The sequence below is a fragment of the Cucurbita maxima genome, unplaced genomic scaffold, assembly GCF_002738345.1.
Source record: "Cucurbita maxima cultivar Rimu unplaced genomic scaffold, Cmax_1.0 Cma_Scf00109, whole genome shotgun sequence".
Lineage (NCBI taxonomy): Eukaryota > Viridiplantae > Streptophyta > Magnoliopsida > Cucurbitales > Cucurbitaceae > Cucurbita > Cucurbita maxima.
Genome location: NW_019272125.1, coordinates 115,512 through 138,257, shown reverse-complemented (window position 1 = coordinate 138,257; position 22,746 = coordinate 115,512). Strand labels below are relative to the sequence as shown.

Genomic DNA, 22,746 nt, shown 5'->3' with positions numbered 1-22,746 from the left:
TGAATGAGTGAAGTGAAGTAGGTTAGGTAAGAAAGAGCTTTCCTCCGAATTGAATGAAGTAGCTTAGCTCGGGTAATACCAGTGAGGGAGCTAGTTCAACCCCTGTTGTAGTTACCCTTCTTGTAATTGGAGAGGGAAGGCAGGAAGAGATTGGAGAGGAGAGGGCAAGAAGAGCAGCAGATCAAGTGTAGTCTTTACCCCTTTTTCAATCAGAAGAGAGAGTAAGTAGCTTCCTGGCAAGCAAGTTTGATTAGATTAATCTTTGCTTTCCTTTTAGTCTCCACTGGAAAGGAATTCAGAATAAGCAAAAGATAGGTTATGGATGGAGTGAACGAACGAACGAACTAGCTAGGAATCAATCGATTGGAGCGAAGGCACTTCTTCCTTTTTCTAGTGGTTACAGGGCAGCTGGTGAAAGAAGAGTTAATAGTTTTCCAGGTCATAGGTGAAAGAGTTTCTAGTTTTCCATCCAGGTCAGGTGAAAGAGAGTTAAAGAGAATTAAAAGAGTTCAGGATAATTACAAAGAGAGTTAAGGAGTAGATTACTTGTTCCAAGGATAGCGGAATCTGCTTACCTTTACTGATCTTCTTCAGTGTAAGTAGAAATACCCGATGAGAGCTCGCTGTGGAGCCTTACTTAGGATTGTAGAAGAACAAAAATACGGGGTAAGTTACGTTAAGTCAGTCCGAAGACTGCTTTCTCTTGTTCTAGAATAGCTAAAGCCCAGTTCACGAGGTTCAACTAATAGAGACTAGTTCATGAGCTTGACCCTCCTCTTCATCTTACATTGTTCAAGAAGAGACAGACAAAGGAAAGAGGCGTTGAGTCTATAATGAGTCAGACAGAGACCGATAAGTAGAGTGAGTAGTTAGTTACGTTAAGCGGAGAGAGTAGTTAGTTACATTAAGTCCTACGAAGAAAGAGGTTACGACCAGAGAGAGAGGAAAGACGGTGAAGCAAAGAGTTAAGGAGACAAAAGCTAAGCTAAAGTGCGAAGCTGCCAGACAGAATAACAAATACCAAGCTTTCCTTAAAGAATACTTTATTTAACAGTTAAAGCAAACAAAGAATACAAATTCTCTATCTGGTTACGGGACAGGGGAAAGAAAGAGTGAACGCATCTTGCTTAAGCCTTTGCTCTTGAGTCTTGAAACAAAAACTATTCCTTCCTCTTATGCAGTTACTTTGATTAGTTATTCAAACATCGTAAACTCTTTGGCTTTAGTCTGACAGTTCACTCTAACGAATCAATCAATATTTAGTCCTTTTTCAATTACAAAGAAATCTCGAATCACAAAGGAATCTCATTTGAATCACAAAGAAATATTGTAAGTGGTCAAGGGGGGAGAAATATATCAATATTCTTTATTATATTTATATTTGTAATAGATTTTAGCTTTACCAGGCTTGCTTGTAATCCATCTTGTTGTTTGTTTTCTTGTTCCTTTGTCTTGCTCATGAATAGAGTTTTACTTGAACTTTTTGTAGTATGTAATAAATGTAGTTGTTTTTGTCTAGCTAGAGCTTTACCTTCCTTATTGTAAATGTGGTGTTCTAGACTAGCTAGAGCTTTACCTTCCTTACTGTAAATCTTGTTATTGGTCTTCTCTTCGTCAAGGTAGTAACTTTACCTAACTTTCCTATAATGTTGTTGTTGTCGTCTTCTCTTCTTAAGGTTAGTAACTTAACTTGACCTTCTTCTCTCTAAAGGTTATAACTTGACCCTTCTTTTCTTTTAAAGGTTATAACATGATCCTTCCTTTCTTCTTTCTAAAGGTTAGTAACTTTACCCTTCCCTTCTTCTTTTAAAGGTTATAACTTGACCTTCTTTTAAAGGTTAGTAACTTTCACTTCTTTTCTGTAATGGAAATGTACCTCTTGCTCTCGAAAAGCTAGAGCCCGGCCGTAATGTAAATCTTGTTGTTGCTCATGACAAGCTAGAGCTTTACCCTTCCGTAATGTAAATTGTTGTTGTTCGTCACATCAGAAGACTTGACCTTCTTGCCCGTAATGTATCCATAGTTCTTCTTGACCAGAGGTAAGCTTTACCCCTCCATAATGTATACAAACGTTGTTGTTCTTTGATGACTAGCTAGAGCCCGACCGTAATGTAAATCTTGTTCTTCCTTCTAGATAAGCTAGAGCTTTACCCGGCTGTAATGGAAATGTAGCTCTTCCTTCATGGCTAGGGGAAACTTGACCTGGCCTTAATCTAAATGTAGCTCTTTTTGACCAGAGGGAAACATTACCCTTCCTTAATCTATATGTAGCTCCTCTTGAGACTAGAGGTAAGCTTTACCCTTCCCTAGTAATTCATGTATCCACAGCTCATCTTGACTAGAGATTAGCGTTACCCTTCTTTTGCTTGTAGTAATGATGATGATGTTGTTCTTCTCCTCGGCAGGTTACTTTACCTTCTTGTAATTAATATTCTTGTTGTTGTTATAGACATAAGGTTAGCTTGACCCTTCTGTAGTAATTTATGTATCAGTAGTTCTTCTTGATGTCAGATTAGTAGAGATTAGCTTTACCCTTCCGGAGTAATTAGAATATTGTTTGTTGTCTGTCTTGGTTGCTTGCTCTATATGTCAGTGAGCAGCTGCTTCTCTTTCTGTATGTTATGAATCTTGTCTTGTTGTTTGGCTTGTTCATGACGTTATATTACTTTACCTTTCTGTAAATGTAAATGTTTGTCTTGCTCATGACTAGCTAGAACTTGAGAACCTTCCTGCAAATGTTCTTCTTCTTCTTCTAGAATAGCTAAAGCTTGAACCTTCCCTAATGGAAATGTTGTTCTTGGCAGGTTAGTAGTTTGACCTTGACCTTCTTGCTCTTGCTCTTGACCTTGACCTTCTTGCTTTTGGAATGTAGTAAATGTTGTTCTTGTTGTTGTTCTAGCCGTTAGATTAGCCAGCCTTGACCTTTCCGTAATGTAAAATGCTTCCATAATAGCTGGTGCTTTACCCCTTTTTGTAATGTAAATCTTGTTCTTTCGAAATAGCTGTAACTTGACGCCCTTCTATAATCTAAATGAAGCTCTTCCGTAATAGATGTAGCTTTACCTTTCTGTAATGGAAATGGTGTTCTTCCGGAATAGCTGGAGCTTGACTGACCTTTCTGTAATGTCTAATGCTCTTCTTCTTGTAAGGTAAGCTTGAATGAACCTTCCGTAGTAATGTATCCGCAGTTCTTCTTGACGTTAAATTAGCTTTACTACCTTTCCGTATGTAATTCATCTTCTTGTCTATCTTGCTTGGTTGCTTGCTTGCTCTATAGTAGCTATAGGAGAGTGAGTGAGCAGCTTCTCTTTCTGTTCTTTATGTAATGAATATCTTCTCTTGTTCTTTGTCGTCACGTCAGGTCAGCTTTACCCTTCCGTAATCTTGTTGTGTTCGTCACGTCAGCTTGAGCTTTCTGTATGTAGTAATCATATTTTTTTGTAGTTAGTTCTTGTTCGAGACTAGCTAGAGCTTGCTTGCCTTTTTAATGTAGTAGTTGTCTTTCTCGTCAGGTTAGGTTAACTTGACTCCTTCCCGTGTAATGAATTGAATATGTTATTGTTGCCTACTTGGTTGGTTGGTTGCTTGTCTGCTGCTTGCTTTCTTTCTTGTCAGGTTGGGTTAGCTTGACCTCTTTAGTATGTAATGAATGTTGTTGGTTGGCTTGCTTCTTGCTTGCTCCCGAGGTAACTTCTAAGAGAGTATTTGATCTTCCTGTATGAATGTCAATTAAGTTCTTCTCTTCGTCAGGTGAGTTACCTCTTCTTGCTTGTAATTCAGTTGCTCTTCCTTCGTCAGGTCTTACTTGAGCTTCCTTCTCATACTCTTGCTTCTTGTTCTAGACCAAAGAGAGGTTAGCTTGAACTTCCTTCCTATAATAAATCTTGTTGTTCCTATTGTCTCGTCAAGTTAGTAGCATGACCTTCCGTCGGGATGTAATAAATCTCTTTCTTCTTCTCTTGCAGCTTTCTCGACAAGTTAATGAGTGAGCTTGACTGTGACCTTCTTGTACTAATTCATATCTACATCTCTTGCAATACCTACTTCTCTTGCTTTCTATAGAGGTTATGTTGTAAGGGTTATAGGTTAGGTTATTAGGTAAGAGTGTTATAGTAGCATCATTACCTTCCCAGATGTAATAAATCTTCTTGTCCTTCTTTCTCGGCAAGTTAATGAGTGAGCTTGACTGACCTTCTTGTATGTAGTAATTCCTATCTGCTTCTCTTGCTTTACGGATTGAATAAGTTGTGTTGTTGGTTCAGTCTTTCTTTACTCGTCACGTTAGGTTAGTTAGCATTACCCTCTTGAATAAATCTTCTTCTCTTGCTTTCTCCTCAATTAGAGGATTTTAAAGGTGTAACATAATAGGTTGTCCTCATCAAGGAATAGAGTAGAGCAGCTTGTAGGCAGTAAAGCTTTAATTAATGAGAAGGAGAGCTAGCTTCTTAATGAGTAAGTAGTTCTAAGTTCAAGTAGAGAGTAGGTCTAATCTAAAGTAGATAGGGAGTATCGAGTTCTAAGTGTAATGTAAGTAGTAGGGAGTAGGATAATAAGTATAGAGTTCTAAGTGAAAGAAGTAGAGAGTAAGTCGTAAGTGTCAGTATAGAATAGGGAATGGTTTTTAGGTTTCGGTGTAATAGCCTGTTCTATTCAGTCTTGAATTTCTCTTTCTCTTTCAGTTACTGCTGAGTCTTGACTTGATCAAAGACTTGCTAAGGTAAATCAGGGAAGTATAGTATAGTGATTTCGTTCAGTAGAATGAATCTTTAGGATTTACTTTCAACACTTCAATCAAACACTAGAAAAGGTAAAGTAAGGTAAAGTAAAGAAAGAAAGAAAGAAGAGCATAGGGTAAGGAGAATCTATAAATCAATATCTTACCGACAGTTAAAGGAGAGAGAAAGTAATAGTTATGAGGCATGGTGGAGCAGACGGAAAGACGAGAAGATCAGAGGTCCGGAGCTGCCAATTCCATTATGAGATAGATAGATAGGTGAATGGGCACACTCACTTCTAGTGGTTACGGTTTGAGGTCTCTTTGACTTTGGGCAATCCGGTGTAAGAGTAAACGATTAGGAAGGAGTATTTCTCTTTAACTGAGGTCTCTTTGCCTTTGAGTTTGGGCAATCTGGTGTAAGAGTAAACGAGAAAGAATGGTTCGGCTTGACTTCCTTTTGGTACGGTTCAGAGGTTGGTTCTCTTTGCCTTTGACTTTGGGCAAGGTAAACTCTCACTCTAAGCTTTCTTTACTTTTAGTCTTTCACTAAGGATAGGATAGTCTCTGTTGGTTTAGCTTCTTCGTCAGGTAAGACTTCTGGTTCAGGAGCTTAATCTCTCATTGACTCGTAAAGGAACTGATTCCTCTTGCGGGCAGGTTCTTCATTCTAGCTTTTGACTTACCTAGTTCAATCTCAAGAATATATATCGGACAAGGAAAAGGAAGGGGCGAAGCAGACAGACAAGAAAAAGGAGGAGAGGGGCGCGGGCAGCTATTAGTTATCTTTATAGTTAGTTCTAGTTATCTCTCTTAGTTAGGGAGGAGGTAAGGAGGCTATTTGACAATCAATTCTTTCTATTTCTTTAAGGTAAGGGATAATGATAACGCTTCTTTACTTACTCTGTCTTGACTGTTCAGTCTAATTAATCTTTAGGTCAATGCCTCTTCCTTCCAACACACCAAGGAAGAAAGAAAGCATCAATCAATATATAATAGTATGACCTAACCTGTAAACTCTCTATAATAAAGAGTGAAGTCGAGACTGACTGTGACAGATCATTAATCAATCAATAGTTCAGGGAATAGCAGGGAAAAAGTAAAAGCAAGCAGTTCAAGACAGCCCAGCCCGGGCCTGGAAACTCTCTTCTTAGTCTTTACTTGATGAGTCTCGGTCAGGGAATACATATCGTACTACTAGAGGTGTTAGTTAGTTCTCTCTCTTTCGACAGGTAAGACAGAAAGAGGTTCTCCTTTTTATTATTACAATCTCTAATTTTTCCTTCTCTCGTTGACTGTAAACTCAGGACAAGGTTCATGGGAAGGGTCATAAGTTTACAAGACAGTCAATTCAAGACGAATAGGTGAATGAAGGAACAGGTTAAGCCAAGCTAGCCAAAGCAGGTAAGTTTGTGAGCAGTTAAGCCAGAGCAGGTAAGTTTGATTGATTGATTCTCTAACTAAATATTATGAAGTAGATTGTAAAGAAAGGTTAGCCTGAACTTTCTGTCTGTAATAAATCTTGTTCCTCTTGTAGGTTCATGAGTTTATCTTTCCATCTGTAATTCGTATTTTGTCTTCTTCTTTCTCTTTCTCGAGACGTCAGGTACATTTACCCTTCCTGTAATGTAAATCTAGTTCTTTCTCTAGACCAGAAGAGGGTACTTGACCTTACAATGCTGTTGGCTTGCTCGAAGACGTTAGGTTAACTTGACCCCTTCCAACCAGCCTATAATGAATATCTTGTTCTTCCTTGCCTGCTGCTTGCCTTCTCCAGACGTTATTAGGTTATTAGCTTTACCCCCTTTCCTGGATGTAATGAATCTTGGTGGCTTGCTCCAGAGGTGACTTATAAGAGAGGACTTGACCGACCCTTTTCTATAATGTAATAATCTGATTCTTCTTCTTGTCTCGTCAGGTAAGCTTTACCCCTTTTTGCTTGTAATTTAGTTGTTCTTCGTCAGGTCTTACTTTACCTTCCTTCCTTTAATGAATTGAATCTTTCTCTTCTTCTTGTTTGAGACCTTAGGTTAGCGTAACTCTCCCTCTCCTGTAATCTAATTATCTTGTAGTTCTTCTTGTCTCGTTTAATAGCATTACCTTCTCGTAATTAATCTTCTTCTTCTTGTGCTCTAGAAGTTCATGAGCTTGACCTTGACCCTTCTTTCCCTTAATGTAATAATCTTCTTCCTCTTCTCTTGCTCCAGAGGTGAATGAGCTTGACCTTGACCCTCCTGTAATTCATAATATTGTTGTTCTCTTCTTCTCTTGCTTTGTCTTCGTTACTTAGAGGAGAGAACTTTCCGTAATTAAACTAATCTTCTTCTTCTCTCGGCAGGTTAAGTAAGGTTACTTAGAGGATTGAAAAGTAGTAACTAACTGACATAGGTTGTTTTCGTCAGGGAATGAATGAATAGAGCTTAATGAGTAGACAATTGGAAGTAGAATCTCAGTACAGTAGGGAGAGGGAAGAAGTTTAAGTAGGCAGTAGTCAGTTCTTTCAGTAGCGGCAGTAGTTAGTTCAAGTATAGGCAGTAGTAAGTTCAAGTATAGGCAGTAGTCAGTTCTTCCAGTAGAGGCAGTAGTCAGTTCTTTTTCAGTGCAGTAGTTAAGTGTAAGAGTTGAAAGTGAAGTTCAGTAGCTAGCTAGCTTGATCTTGAGTCTTTACTTGTTCCTTCCAAGCAAGAAGAGAGAGAAGTGCGGTCAGTAGTTCAAGATCATAAGTAGTAGTTAACAGTAGTAGTTCAAGATCATGTAGTAGTTTAGGATCATAAAGAGTAAGGCTGACGAAGAGGAAAGAGAAGGAGCAGCTTTACACCTCCTGAAAGAAGTAAAAGAATGAATCTTGTATCGAATACGTTCTTTATGCTAAACAAGTAGTTAAGGATTGATTGACTTCTTCAAGAATAGAATAGAATTAACACAGGTTATGGAGCAAAGACAGAGAAAGAGAAGGTTCAGTCTCATTCTTCTTTAGTTTCGTCTTTTGTCTTTCCTTTCTTACAGGAGAGTAAGTTCAAGAAAGAAGGAAAATGGTGTCGGTTGAGGAATCAGAATGGGGCCAAGCCGAGGGTCAGGTTTCTTCTTCTTTTCTTACTGTTCCTGGTTCAATAGTGAAGGAGAAGAAATAAGGAATCTTTCTCTTTTACAGTTCCAACCCTCGTTCAAGAGTGAAATCAGGTTCAGGGGAAGGTTTTCTCTTGAGGATTGACTTGAAACACTTTCAGGTTCAGTAGCTAATGAATTGACTCTTTCTTTCACTGTAAAGGAGAATGAATCGAGAGTAGAGTCTTTCCTTTCAACACTTTCATGTTCAGTAGCTAATGAATTTACTCTTTCTTTCACTGTAAAGTCTAATTAAGCTTGAATTGAGTCTTGTCTCTCATTAATCTTTCTTATCTTACAGAGGAGAGTAACTTCAATCAGTACAATGCAGGGTTACGAGAAGAGGGAGTAAGTAGCGAGAGGAGAAAGATCAGAGCTAAGATTCCCAGTTTACTCTTTTGAAGAGAAAGAATAGAGACAATGAATAAATACGTTCAGCTAGCAGTTTCAGATCTAGAGGGAAAAGGAGAAGAAAATGAATAAGGATCTAATTAAAACCTATTTATGAATAAAGAAGAGCAAACAAAGCAATGAGAAAGACTGAGTGCAAGAAGGAAAAGTAGCTCAGGAGGAAGTAGGGACAAAAGAAAGATCAGTGTATGAATTCCATAGGGAAAGGAGAGAGATAGTTGTAGAGGTTCTGTCTCATTAATATCTTTCTGACTGGAACTGTAAATAAAGGACAGGTTAGTTAGATAAAGGGTAAAGAACAAGAGAAGGATAGCGGAATGAAGGAAGAAGACAAGACAAAGATAGAGTGGTTGAAGAAAGAGAAAGATCCTTAATCTGGACTCTTTACTAGAGAGGAAGTAAAAGAGTTCCATCAGGTTCAGTCTAATCCAGTCTCTCTCTTTTCGTCAGCTAAAGGGGAAGAGAAGAAAGAAATAGGTGCTTGTTAGGGAGAAGGTAATAAATAATAGAGAGAGGTTCATGAAGGAGAATGCATGTTTCGTCTCCTGAGGCTTTACCTCCTGAAAGAAAGAATAGGTGTAGTAGTTCCATTCGTAAACTCTTTCGTCTTTCTTTACTGGGGCTGAAAAGAAAAGAGATAGTTCCACTCGATAGTTCAAGAAGAAATTGGAGAAAGAGCAGTTCCAGAATAAATGCGTATAGGGGAAGGAGCGAAGCTGTGAAGACTGTAAGGAGAGGAATTCAATCTGGTTCATCAGTAATAGGCCATCTAGGAGTGAAGCAGTGAAATCAGGGACAAGTTATTAAGTTCAGTTCCTAAACAAGAAGAAATAAGGAGTTCAGTCTGAACTTTCTTTTTCAGGCAGTAGAGGGTCAGGGGGAGGATAACGAATCCTTCTTACAGGAGGGAGAGAGAAAAAGAAAAGAGTTCAATCAATAACGAGAAAGAGAAGAGAAGAAATAGGTGTTCAGTAGTTCCAGAAGGAAAAGGAGTTCAATCAGGAAAAAGGTTGAAGTTTCGGCTTGACTTAATAATTACCGACCAAGTCTTGGAATAAATAGGATTTCGGAGTTCAAGAAGGATTGAATATCCTCCCTCCACTATAAAGGTTCAATAGTGATTGAGCCGAGTTTAATGTTCAAGAAGGAATCAAAGAATGCATCTTGTTGAGTCAAATGAATAAGGCAATGGAATTGTTTACCCTTCAGGGACAGAGTAAATGAATTAGCGGCTTTACCCAATGAAGAAAGAGAGAGGAGCGCAGCCAACCACTTTACATACAGTCTTTGAAGGGGAAGGAGTAAGAGGAGAAAGAATCATAGCTGAAAGAAGAAGATATTCCTGTCTTGTAAATGAATTAGATACTTCACCTAGTTCAACCAACCCACCTGACCGAGTTCAATCAAATCAGTCAAAGAAAGAGAAAGGGGGAGGAGTAAGAGGAGAAAGAATCATAGTTGAAAGAAGGATTGAATATCCTTTACCGGAAGGAGAAGAGAAAGAAGCAGAGCCGGGGTGAAAGATAACGAATCTTGAGGATTGACTTACAAATTACCTCAGTCAATAAAAGAGCTACTGAATATGCTTTACCTAGTTCAAGAGAGTAAATGAAAGAATAAGTAGTGAGAGGAGAAAGAGAAGTTAAAGAAGCTCTCGGTGAAGGAGTGAACGAGAAAGAATTAATCTTGAGCATTGACAAGGATAATGATAATGAATGTTTAGTTTCATCTTGACTTTCAACACTTTCAGGGGAAGGTGAATGAGTTTACTGTTCAAGAATAAAGAACTCTAACGGAACAAGTAGTGAAGGATAATGAGCCCTTCGGTGAGTCTTTCAAGCGAGAGGAAAGAAAAGATACTGGATAGGTTCAGGGGAATGAATGAGTTCCATCAAGGAATAAACCAAAGAAAGTTATTAAAGACTAAGATAGAGAGAGAGGAGCGAAGCTGCTTTACTGACAGGGGCAGGAGCGAAGCTGTGAAACCGACAGGTGATTGAGTTAAGCTACTTTACCCAGTAAAAGAAAAGAAATAGGTTCCAGAATAAGGAGTTGAGTCTTGACTTACTAATTACCTTGGTCAAGAGTGAAATTATTCTCATTAATCTTTCGGCTTTATAGTTCAGGGAGAGGTTCAGAGTTTTTGAAGGCCAATGCGGGGGAAGGAGTAAAGAGAACAACAGACCGAGTTTAATCAGGTTACGGTTCAGGTTCTTCAAACAAATAGCTTTACCCTCTGAAAGAAGAATAGACCAGGGGTTCCCTTTCGTCTTGACTTACTTAAACCTGACTCATAAAGAATCAGAATAAATAGGTAGAGGTTACTAATTGAATCAATAACAAGCTAAATAGGAGAAGGGGAAGGAGAACGAATAAGGGGATTTCTCTTTCATTTCATTCCTTTACTTACTACTCCACCTAGTGAAGGGAAGGGAATACGACCCGGTTATGGAGCTCAGCTGCTTTAGAGTGAAAGAAGGTTCGTTCAGAGTAGTTCTATCTTATTAATCAATCGAGAGTATGGATCTTTTACAGTTCATGGAGAATGAGTAAATGAATTAGTATAGTTCAGGCAATGAATTTCATATGCTTTCCCTTGTGTTTGAGTTCAATGGAAAGAATAAATAGGGAATATCGTCAAAGGCTCAGTCGAATTAAAAGATAAGAGAATCCTCAGTCTTTCCTTCCGGGTCAAGGTTGAATGAATTTATTCTTTCATTGTCAAAGGCTATAGTAGGGTCGGTTCACTCTTTCGCTTTCTTTTTCTTTCTTTCCACTGTAAAGGCTATTAGTAGGATTGGTTCACTCTCTTTCGGCTTGACTTCTGTTGCATTACCTTCTTCCTTCAATCAAAGAGTTACTTCACCTGCTTATGCTTTACTTACCTTACCTCCTGAAAGAATAGTGAAACCCGAGGGAAATCAGGTCAGTCAGGTACTATTAGAAAAGCTGAATGAGTCAGTTAAGTAGTCAAAGTAGTTTAGGATAATTCATAAGAATCAAGAATATGCTTTTTGCGGCTTTCCCTTGTTCAAGACATGGTGAAATCAGTCAAAGAATCAATAGGTAGGTTCCCTGCGGGTTCTTGAGTCTTTCTTTACAGTTAAAGAATCTAAAGTTATTGAGTAGAATGAATCTTTCTTTAATCAGTCCAGGGATGAAAACATCTATTCCATATTACCGAGAGAAATCCATCAAAGAAAGGTGAATGAGTCAGTAAAGAGGGAGAGGACAAAGCTAAGAGACCGAAGGGAAAAAGGAGCTGTTATCGAAGAAGCTGTAGAAGAGCACCACCACGATTCAGGTTCAAGTTTCACTCTTTGATAGAACGAACTAATCTGTAGCTAATGAATTAACTCTTTCTTGAACTGTAAAGAAAGGAGCTTTAATTGATTTACTCAGCTGTAAAGGTAAAGTAGGGTCAGGAGAATTATTCCTGAATTTGCTTCTCCCTGAATTTATTCAAACACTATTGGAGAATTCATCTTTAGTTTCATCTTTCAAAGCTGCTAATTCATTTCTTCTTCATTCATTTAATTGACTGGAAAGTTAGGGTCATGTCGGGGTGTAGATTAGGTAAAATAATAGATAGAAGCTAAGGTTATGGAGCGAAGAAAGTTGCTCGACCAATAGAAAGACATAAGGACAGGAGAGAAGTAGATAGTTGTAGAGGTTTCGTATTCAAGATCATTAATCTTGAGAGTGTTTAGTGGTCAATCAGGGAATAAAACAAACAATGCTAAAGCTAGAAAGGCAAGGTAAGGTCAGTCATATATATCGGAAAAGGTTACGTACGAAGTGTTTAAAGGGACAAGTCATTGAGTTCAGAAGTAATAGTCCTGTTCCGCCGAATGAATCTTGTCTTTCTTTCTATTACAAGATTGAATGAATAAGCTAAATAGGGGAAGTAGCTAATGAATTGACTCTATAGGAATATATCTGATTCTATGCCTTCTTCTTCCATTCTCTTCGTTTACTAGAGCAGCAAATCCTTCTTCAGGGTCAGGTAATACAATATCTATTGGTTCAGGTCAGGAAGTAGCTCAGTCAGGTCATATCACAGGGAAGGAAGTAAAGAAGAGAAGAGACCTACAGAAAACAAAAAAAAAAAAAGAACATAGGCTCAGGGAAAGTAATATCAAAGAAGCTAAGGTGATTGAGCTTCTCTTTCATTTTCTTCATCGGTTACAGTCTTTGAAGGAAATCTGATTCTTCTTCTTTGTTGCTTTACTGAGTGAAAGAAGAATCGACCAGTTTACCCTTCAGGTTCAGGCAATGAAATTGTTCAACCTTTTTTACGAGGTTCAGGGGAAGTAGTTAAGTCGAATTCATCCCTTTTCTTACAGTTCAATCTGGTTCGTTCAGTAGTTCATGAGTTTACCTTGTCTTTGAATAAAGAAAGAGAAGCGCAGCAACGAGACCGATAGGTTCAGTAGCTCTTTTTTGGTTTTCATGAGTTTACCTTGTCTTTGAATAAAGAAAGAGAAGCGCAGCAACGAGATCGATAGGTTCAGTAGCTCTTTTTTGGTTTCTTCTTCTTTTACCGTTCCGATAGAGTAAAAAAAAGAATGAAATCAGGGAAAACATCCCTAAAAATAGGGAGAGGATAGAATTTCTTTATTCTTGGTCTTTACAGGAGTTCAATCAATAGAAGCTTGATCTTTAGTCTCCCTGTTGAGTCTTGACTTGAAACACTTCCAACCTTCTTTCTTTGTTCCTGTTCCGGAGTGCAAAGAGAATTCTTGTTGAGTCTTGACTGGTTGTCCCGGATCTAAAATGTTTCGTTTCGTCTTTCCTTCTGTATTACCTAAAAATTGAAACCAGTCGTCTAGTATCAACTAAATAAGAAATGGTCTTTACAGATCATTCATGTTTCATTTCATTCTCCATATGACTGTCAAGTTTCATTCTTCGTTCTTGTCTGTCTTGCTTTCGTCTCCCTTCTTTCATGAATTGACTCTCCTCTCCTGTAAAGGGTCCGTAGCTTCTCATCCAGCTTACCAATTTAAAACCGAGGGAAAGAAGTCGAATGAGTTGAATAGAGTATAAGGAGCGAGTAAGAGAAGGAGGATCAGGAGTCTTTGTCTTTGATTTACTCTCCCGACTGTAAAGGAATAGAGTATAAGGAGCGAGTGAGACCGAGAGGTGATTGAGCAAAGCAGCTTTACCTTGTGTTTTTTGACTAAATGGGTGAAGGATCTCTTTACTTACCTTGTTCCATCTGGGAGTTCTCGTTCAGGGGCAGGATCAAGAAGTTGGCCGATGGGAAGGGTTTCATTCAGTAGCTCAAGTTCAAGAGTAAAGAAGTTTACCGTGTGGGACAGGTTCTAGAGTGAAGGAAGTAGCTCAGGGCATATATATCGTATAAGGAGGGAAGCGAATCATTCGCTGCTCTTTCTTCTCTTCATTTATAGTTCCGAAAGGGAATGCAAAGGAAATGAAATTGCGAGACTCGAAGAGGAGCAGGGAAGGGTTTCTCTTGCTTTCGGCTTGATTGACTTCCTGTTCCGGATTGAACTGTAAGGGATAGGTTCTGGAGAAATAAATAAATAGGTAGGTTCCGGAGAAAGAAGAAACAAGAGAGAAATTCGTTCATTTGCTTCTCTTTCTTGACTTCAAGTTACGGTTCATTAGCTAATCAAATTTTTTTCTTGCACTCTATCTTCGTCTTCTGACTTTGACTCTCCACTCACCCATTATATTGATTGAACAATTCCATTTTCTTCAAACACTTACAACTCTGTCTTCTTCTTTGTTTACAGTTCAATCAGGTTTAGGGGAAGGGGCGAAGGGTTGAGGTTGAGTCTGAAAAAGCTGCTAAGGAGTGACATAGGATAAGGATAAAGAATAAACGGGTGGTTCGGGTTCATTCACTTCTCTTTCTTTCATTCTAGGGAAGGTTTTCTCTTTCGGATTTCATTCCTGTTCTGTAGCTCGATTGTAAACTAATCTTTCGTCTTTTCTGTACCTGAATTGATTCAAACACTGTAGTAAAGGGTCCGGTTCAGGATTTTATTCATTGTTTAAATAGGTTCCCCGAATTGAATGAATTGAAAGAATAGGGTCAGGTTTAGTAGCTCTTGGTTAAGGAAATTGAATTGTGAGACTATAGTAAAGGATTTGAAATGGAATTGCTTTACCTCCTTCTGGTAATAGAGTAGAGTATAAGGTATAAGGTTCTGGTTCTAGGGAAGTAGCTCGACGAGACTGTAAAGGGAGAGGATCGGGGAAGGGTTTCTCTTGCTTGAGTCTTGACTTCCGGTTCACACTACTCTTATAAATAAGTAGTAGAGTCAAAGGGGAAGGAGTAAGTAGCTCGATAGTAAAGCAGATGAATAAGGAGTTGATGGAGTGTTTACTGTTCTGGAATAAATAGGTATAGGATCGAAGACGCTCGACCAATAGTTTACAAGGTTCAAGAGCCGGAGTTCAGCCTAGTTTAATAAGTGAGTGGGATCAGTCTAATGAAGAAAGAGTCTTTGTCTTGACTCCCTTCTTTCTATTTCTTATCTTTGATTTACTCCTCAGCAGCTAATTCATTGATTTTGTTTCTGTAAAGGTGATTTGATTGAGCTCAGGGCGGGCATATCGGTTCCAGAGCTCAGGGAATGGAATTGTGTGAAGCTTTGATTCGTTTACAGTCTTTGAAGGTTCAGGAGCGAAGCAGTTCAACCGACATGTGAAGGGGAAGTAGTTCAACCCTTGTATACTGTTCGGGAAAGAGAAGCAAAGAGACTGGCCATATGCCCTGTTCCGGAGAGAAGCCGAGGAATCGAGAACCAAACAAACACCTATTCATTCTATTTACCTTGTTCAATAAGGGAAGGGAAAAAAAAGAGACCGTAACAGATAGGAAAAGGTGTAGGAGTGAACTCGAATGACTCATTCGTCTTATCTTGAAAAACAGTGAAGCAGTGAAGCGAACATCCTTTCATTGATTCTCGAACTGTAATCATTCATCTAGCTTGAGTATTTCTCTTTTACAGTTAAACTACCCGAGTTCAGGGACAAGTGATTTAGTTCTGGAGGCGAAGTGAAAGCAAGGTTCAGGAGCGAAGATGCAAGACCATAAGGATAAAGTAAAGGACAGAAGCATATGCAAACATACCGAGCTCAAGAGTGAAAGAAGGCAGAGCCAATGGAATTGCTAGACCGTAAAGTAAAGAACAGAAGATTCACCTATTTACCTACCGAGTCTTTAAAGGAAAAGGTTAAGTAGTTCAGGAGAATGCAGAGAGAGTCAAGTCAATGAATTAGTTTATCGAGTGTTTTGAGTGAAAGAAGGTGTAGGAGAAAGAATCTTCTCCCAGATTGTTGGTTTCGGCTTTCAAAGCAGCTAACTTCTTCAATAAGGCAAGGGAACATAGGTTCCCAAGAGAATGAATCTTGTCTTTCTCTTATGATTTTGAATTGTAAAGAAATATCTTTCTTCTTCTTCTACTAGCTTGACCTTGTGAAAGAGTGAAAGAAAAGAAAGTGCTTTACCTCCTGAAATAAGGAGTAGGAATAGAGGTTCATGAGCTCTCGTGTCAACCACTTCCTCTTTGACTAACTTCATACGGTGTAGAGGTGAAGGTGAATGGGCGAAGCCATGAGACCGAGTTGTAGAGGGGCAGAGGCGAAGACCTGAGACCTGTAGGGCGAAGAGGCGAAGACACGAGAAAAGTTTACGAGGTTCAGGATTTCATAGGAACAGAATAAAGGGAAGAGACTGTAAAATAGCTTTACCGAGTTCTAGTTGCTCATGGAATGAATCTTGTTTAAGTCTTCTTCCTTCTTTCTTTGTGCCTGTTATGGAGTAGGGTAAGTCGCTCTCCTGTCAAGTTAACTCCTGAAATAAGGCAATGGAAGCCACTTTACCTCCTTTCGGTCATATCGGGCGGGGCCAGAAGTTGCTCAGGGCTAGAAAGGCAAGGTCAGGGAAGAAATAGTGTATAAGTAGCTCTCCTGTCCTGTTTCGGATTGAAAAAGGATAATTTCTCTTGTCTCCCTGATAGTTGGTTGAGTCTTGAAAAGCAGCTAAGGAGCGAAGGAGCTCTCCTCGAAGAGGGGAGGAGTTTACTGTTCAATCAGTAGGAGCAGAGTCTTTCCTATCCCTGAATTTATTCAAAGACTGTAAAGTAAAGATCCAGTGAAGGATTGAATGAATTGAAAGAATAGGTGTAGGATTGAATGAATTGAAAGAATAGTAGGGTACGGTGAAGTAGCTCTCGGTTCAGAAAATTGAATTGCACCCCTCGAAGAGGATCGGAGTCCTAGTTCAAGAAGTACAATGCAGGGTTACTCTCACTCTCTTTATCTCACTCTCTCCCTTCTTTCTTTGTGCCGCTGAAGGGACTATCGTCAAGAAAAGGGGAAGTCGCTGATCTTTCTCTTTGTTTACAGTCGAGTAAAAGAGTGAAAGTAAGAAAAGAGCTTCTCATTTACGAGGTGAGAAAGAAGAAAGAAATAGGTGTTCCGGAGCTTGACCTTTCATCTAGCCTATTCATTTCCCTTGTGAAAGAAATCAGTCTCATTCATCTTGAGTATTCATCTTTGACAGTTCAGGGAGAGGCAATTCAATCCTCAGCCTATTTACCTAGTGTTTGAGTTCAATCTGTCGAATTAATAAGGAGTCTTTGTTTACTCTTCGTTCAAGGGAGAGGTTCGATAGTGAAGGAGTTTACTTTACCTCAGGAATGAAAGAAAGGTTCCTGTTAAGAAGCCAAGATGAAGACTGAGTGAAAGAATGAAAAGGTTTAAGCTTGAGGAGCGAAGCAACTTTACTGTTCAATCCGGTTCAGGTTCAAAAGAAAGAGAAGAAAAAGAATAAATAGGTGAAGCAGGGAAGGTATATATCGGTTCAACGGAATGAGTAACTAGGGAGAGGAGTTTACCTCATGAAAGAAGGTTCAGGATCATTCATCCTTCGTACAGGAGAGAAAGAAAGAAGAGGAGAATGAGACCCATAAGCTCAGGAGGTAAGAGAGTGAGACAAGGGGGTTTCTTATCTTAGGTTACAGTGAAGGAGAAGATCAAGAAAAGAAAGAAAAGAGATCGTAAAGTGTAAAGTCCAGTGTTTGAAGGGAGAGGAGCGCAGACGAAGACATAGTATTTGAAGGTAATTGAGCAAAGAGAAGAGACCTCATTAAAGAATCAATAGGTGATTGAGCTTTACCTTGTGAAAAAATAGTATAGTTTAGGAAGGCGTGAAGCAGAGGTTAAGGTTTCTTCTTCTTTTCTTACTGTTCCTGGTTCAATAGTTCGGGTTCAAGATCTGGAGCGAAGCAACTTTACAGTGAAAGAAGGTGAATGAGTGAATAGGAAGAGAATACAGAATAAGGAGAAAGATCAGAAATAGGTTCAGGTCAGGTAATAAGGGTTCAGTAGTTAACAGTATTTGAAGGTGACAGAGCGAAGGAAGCCACTACTTTAACAGTTCCATCTATCTGGTGAAGTAAAGCAAAGAGAAAGAGTTCAATCAATCAAACACCTATCTATATTCTATTTACCGAGTTCAAGAAGTCCAATTCATCTCCCTGATTAATTAACTCGACTGCAAAGAAATGTTTAGTAGTTCAGGAGAAAGAGAAGAGAAAGAAAGGATTTTCTCTCTAAAAATAGGGAGAAAATAAGATTTCTTTATGGTCTTTACACTAGAAGGAGAATGAGAAAGAATCTTGAGGATTTACTTCTTCATTACCTTGTGTTTGAAAGAAAGAATAGTAGGGGACAACAAGTGATTGAGATCCGTTCGTAAACTCTTTTTCGGTCTTGGTTACTATGTTTGAATAACTTACCTTAACAATAACAGCAGGTAATGTAATAGAGGTTCATGAGTTCGGTTTCTTCTTCCTTTGTTTATTAGCAACAAAATGAATAAGTTAATATCAGTCAGGAGTTTGCCAAGTTGTAGAGAAAAAAGAGAATAGGTCTTTCATTTGAGAATAAATAGAAAGAAAAAGAATTGAATATGAATCAGGGGTAGGTTCGTCACTTTACCTTTTTCTCAATCTGTCCCATCCTTACTTTAGTCTGTCTCCCCCTTTATTCAAAGACTATAAACAAAGAAAGATAGTCGGGCAAGGAATGAATCTTCACCTTATTCTTTATCATACAGCCAGACAACCAATTTACTTAGTTCAAGAGTTCAATACGGGACAAGTTAGTGAGTTAAGGAGTTGCCCGAGTCTTTGGTTAAAGAATCCTATCAATAGGTAAAAGAAAAGAGAACACAAGTCAAAGAGTTAAATCAAGTTACGGGGGAGAAAGAATATATCATATATATATATATGCTTTACCTTCCTTACCTTGTGAAAATATATATATATATATATATATATGCTTTACCTTCCTTACCTTGTGAAAGAATAACTCACAACACAATCACTTCCTTCTAACTACCTAACTAACTAAGAAAGAATAACAAGAATTAAGGGGAAAGAAAGATCAATTAAAGACAATAAGGGAAAGAACAGAGAAGATACCGTAAAGAAGTATTGGTATTGGTTCAGGGGTAGGAGCAAAGATCAGTAAAAGAATAAATAGGGAAAGGAGTGAAACAGCTCGACCGGTAGGGAGAGGAGTGAAGGATCAACAATAGGTTACGGCAGAGTGTGAAGGAGAATGCTTGTTTCGGCTTTTTCTTAGTGCTTGCTTTACCTTGTGTTTGAAAGAATAAAGAGGTGTAGTAGTTCATTCAGGATCAGAGAAAGAAGCTGAGGTTGTTCTAGTTCCGGCAGAGAAAGAAAGTTCAACCCCCAGTAAGTAAAGGAAGCAAACAAACTGACAGAGCTTTACCTCCTTCTTTCATAAATAGGTAAGGAATTAAGGTAAGGAGAATGAATCTATCTTTCGTTAAGTCTCATGAATCTTCTCTTGCTTTCTCTTCCTTTACTTTGAATAACAAGGTTCAGTAACTAGCTTTCTCTTTAGTCTTGACTTGTTTACGCGGAGGTGGAATAAATGGGTTCCGGGTTGAGGTTCAATCGCTTCTCTTTTCTTGACTCTCCAGTAAAGGCAGATATTCTTCTTCTTTCTCTTAAGTCTTTCAAAGCTAAAGCTGCTAACTCCTTGATTCTAGAACGAACATCGTAAACTCTCATTCATCAATAGTCTTTCCTCTACTGCTAATTAATATCCCCCTTGATAGGTTCAATCGAGTTCAGGTTCGGCTTCTTCTAGCTTTACCTACTTCAATCTGGTCAGGGAATAGAATAATCAAAATAAATATAAGGGCTAAAGGTTAGTTAAGGTTGAGTCTTTCTTATTAGTTTACTTACTGTGTAAATAGAGGAATCGTCCTGTTTTCCTCGTTCAATCCATTAATCTTTCTTCAGTCTTTCTTTGTTGTTCAATATATTATCAGGTAATAAAGAAATAGAATAGACATAGTATTTAAGGTTATTACGGCAAGTTAAGGTTATTACGGCAAGTATTAAAGATATTACGGCAATAAATGGAATAAAGCTTATTTTGGATTGAATTATGTAGTAGCGAAGGTAATTCAGGTGAGGGAGTTCAACCCTTGCTGTAGAGGGGCGTGCAGGAGCAGATCAAGAATAAGTAGGTAGTCTTTCTTTACTTACCTTTTCAATCAGGTTCGAGAGAGAGTAAGTAGCTCGACTGGAAAGAAAGATTAATCAGACTTTCCCTTTAGTGTCTCCACTTTAAAGGAATAAGAATAAGCAAAAGATAGATTACGGAGTGAACTAACTAAGGAGAAAGCAAAGGAGCAAAGACACATTTCTAGTGGTTCTAGGTTAGGTTCAGTAGTTCAGTCGAATGAATAGGAGTTAGTAGTGAGAGGAGAAAGAGAAGTGAAAGAAAGATAAGGAGAATGAAAAGAACACAGGTATAGGAGTGAACTTGATTGAATGCTTCAAAATACCTTTACATAGTGAAAAAGAATACTTGAACACGCGCATAAGACTTTAACAGTGACAAAGAGAGTATAAAGTCAATCAGAAAGGAGACAGGGGAAAGAGTGAGTTCATGCATCTTGTCTTGGTTAAGCCTTTCTCTTTAGTCTTGAAACACTATAGTATCAGTTACTCTTAATGCAGGCAGGCAGTTACTTACTTTGACTAGACTAGTTATTCAAAGACCGTACGTAAACACTCTCTAGCTAGCTTTCTTTTTCTTTAGTCTTGCCTTTTAGTATCAGTATCAGTAGTGTACCTATTCCCTACGTCCGTAAACTATTCTTGAATATTCAATATTCCCTAACGACGAGGAAAGAACTCGGGGAATGAATTAATAGGTCTTTACTCCACCTCCCTCTTCTTCTCTTGCAGCTTTACGGAATGAATGAATAAGTAGTTGCTTGATAAGTCTTTACCCTGCCTGCCTCTTTCCTTCTTCTTCTCTTGCTTTAGTCTTTACTTGTTGTGGTTTAGTAGTAGTTAAGTTAGGAAAGAAACACCTATTACATTGACAGAGTTCAATCTCTTTCATTCTTAGTCTACTTTACAAAGACTGTAAAGAAAGTATAGCAAGTATTATTAAATATGCGAGTTAATTAATGATGCAGAGAAGAAAGGATAGCTTCTAACCAATTTTCTTTTATTCAAACAAAGACTAGAAACTCACTCTCTAACTTGTTAGTTAGTCTTTACAGGTTTAAAAGGTAAAAACTTTATTTAGTCAGCCTTTGCTTTCTTGTTCAATATACTAGAAAGGTAACAACACTAGAAAGGTAACAACACTAGAAAGGTAACAACATACTATAAAGGTAACAACAACACAATATACTCTCAACAGGTTAATAGAAAGGAGGTAACTCACAATATACTCTCGGGTAAATACAATAGAATAGACAAAGTCATTATAAGGTTACTGCAATGAAATAGAACTTAAGGATACAACAATGGAATATAGAACCTTTGGCTTGAATGAGTGAAGTAGATTAGGTAAAGTAAATGCTTTCTTCTCGGCTTGAATGAGTGAAGTAGCAGGGGTGATCAATCCCCATGAAGGAGTTAGTTCAATCCCTATTTGTTTGTTGTAGTTACACCCTTTAGTTAGTAGTTAGAGAGTGGTCTTTCTTTTCTTTACCTTCTATTTTTCAATCAGGAGAGAGAGTAAGTAGCTTTCCTTTCAAGTATGATTAATCTTGACCTTGACCTTTACCTTTTAGTCTCTACTAGGAATAAGAATAAGCAAAAGATAGGTATAGAAATGAATGAACACTAACGAGGACTCGAAATGAAGACACTCCTTCTAGTGGTTCCAGGTCAGGTAAAAGAGTGAAGAAGAATTCTGCAATCAAGGAGTAGAGAGTCTTTACACTTGTTCAAGGATAGTAGAATGAATCAAATCAGCTTAGCTTTACTTCCTCTTTTCAGTATCCTAGCCCTTGAAAGAACCAATGAGAGCTCACTGTAGAGCCTCCAGATTGAATAAGAACACAAATACAGGTAAACCAAAAGACAGCTTTCTTCTTGTTGTTCTAGAATAGCTAAGGCCTCGGTGGAGAGGTTCCACTAATAGAGAGTAGTAGCTTGACCCCCTTCTTTGCTTACAGTTCAATCAGGGACAAAGGAAAGAGGTGGTGAGTTCCACTAATAGAGAGTAGTAGCTTGACCCCCTTCTTCGCTTACAGTTCAATCAGGGACAAAGGAAAGAGGTGGTGAGTCTAATGATTCAGTCTTAGTTTACGCGCTTACTCTTCAATCAAGAAAGCAGATGCAAAGAAAGTAGCCCCATATTCATCCTTTTCTTTACCCTTTACCGACGAGGAGTTCAGTCAGAGAAAGTACTTCAGTCTAGAAAAAGTAGTTAGTTAGTAGCAAAGTAGTTAGTTAGTTAGTTAAGGAGAATGATTGAATGAATGAAGAACATAGGTTACAGAGTGAACAACTTGAATTGAATACTTGATCTTACAGTGAGTAGAAGACAAAAGCTAAGGTAAGACGTGAAGCAGACAGACAAGAAAAGAAGAGTTAAATAACAACAGAATACTTTAATAGTGAAAAGAAGAATTTGACAGTGACAAACAAAGAGTATAAAGTCAATCATCAAAGGCAGGGAAAAGAAAGAGTGAACGCTCAGTCAATCAATCAGTAGGAGAGAAGCTTGAAGGAGAGTCTTGAATGAAACACTATAGCTTATTAATGTAGGCAGTTAAACTAGTTATTCAAAGACAGTAAACTAACTCTCTTTAGTCTTGACTTTTAGAAAGTCTCAGTATCTGTAGTTTACACCTCCTTATTCCCTACGTCCGTAAACCATTCTTTCTATTAGATATATTACCTAACAAGTAAAGAAATAAGGGAATGAAATGAATTAATAGTTCTTTAGTACGCCTGCCTCCTTCTCTTTCTTCTTCTTCTCTTGCTTGAGGATTGAATGAATGAATAAGTAGTTGGTTGGTTCACAATCTTTACTCTTCTTCCTAAAACTAGTCTTTAACTGGAAAGAACATACAGGAGAATGAATCTTCTCTTGCTGCAGTCTTTAGCTTGTTGGTTCAGTAGTTCAGTTCGTAAACAAACACCTATTACAGAGTTCAATCTGTTTCTTAGTCTCCCTTCAAA

The 22,746-nt window shown here is 38.3% G+C and overlaps 1 long non-coding RNA gene across 1 annotated transcript; it reads left to right on the top strand.

Annotated features, from left to right (window-relative positions):
- The first annotated feature begins 3,783 nt into the window (after nt 1–3,783).
- LOC111473237 lies at nt 3,784–4,607 on the top strand. The gene is made up of 3 exons (XR_002715609.1): nt 3,784–3,853; nt 3,966–4,285; nt 4,369–4,607. It is a non-coding gene; the product is annotated as an uncharacterized LOC111473237 (long non-coding RNA).
- The last annotated feature ends 18,139 nt before the right edge of the window (nt 4,608–22,746 follow it).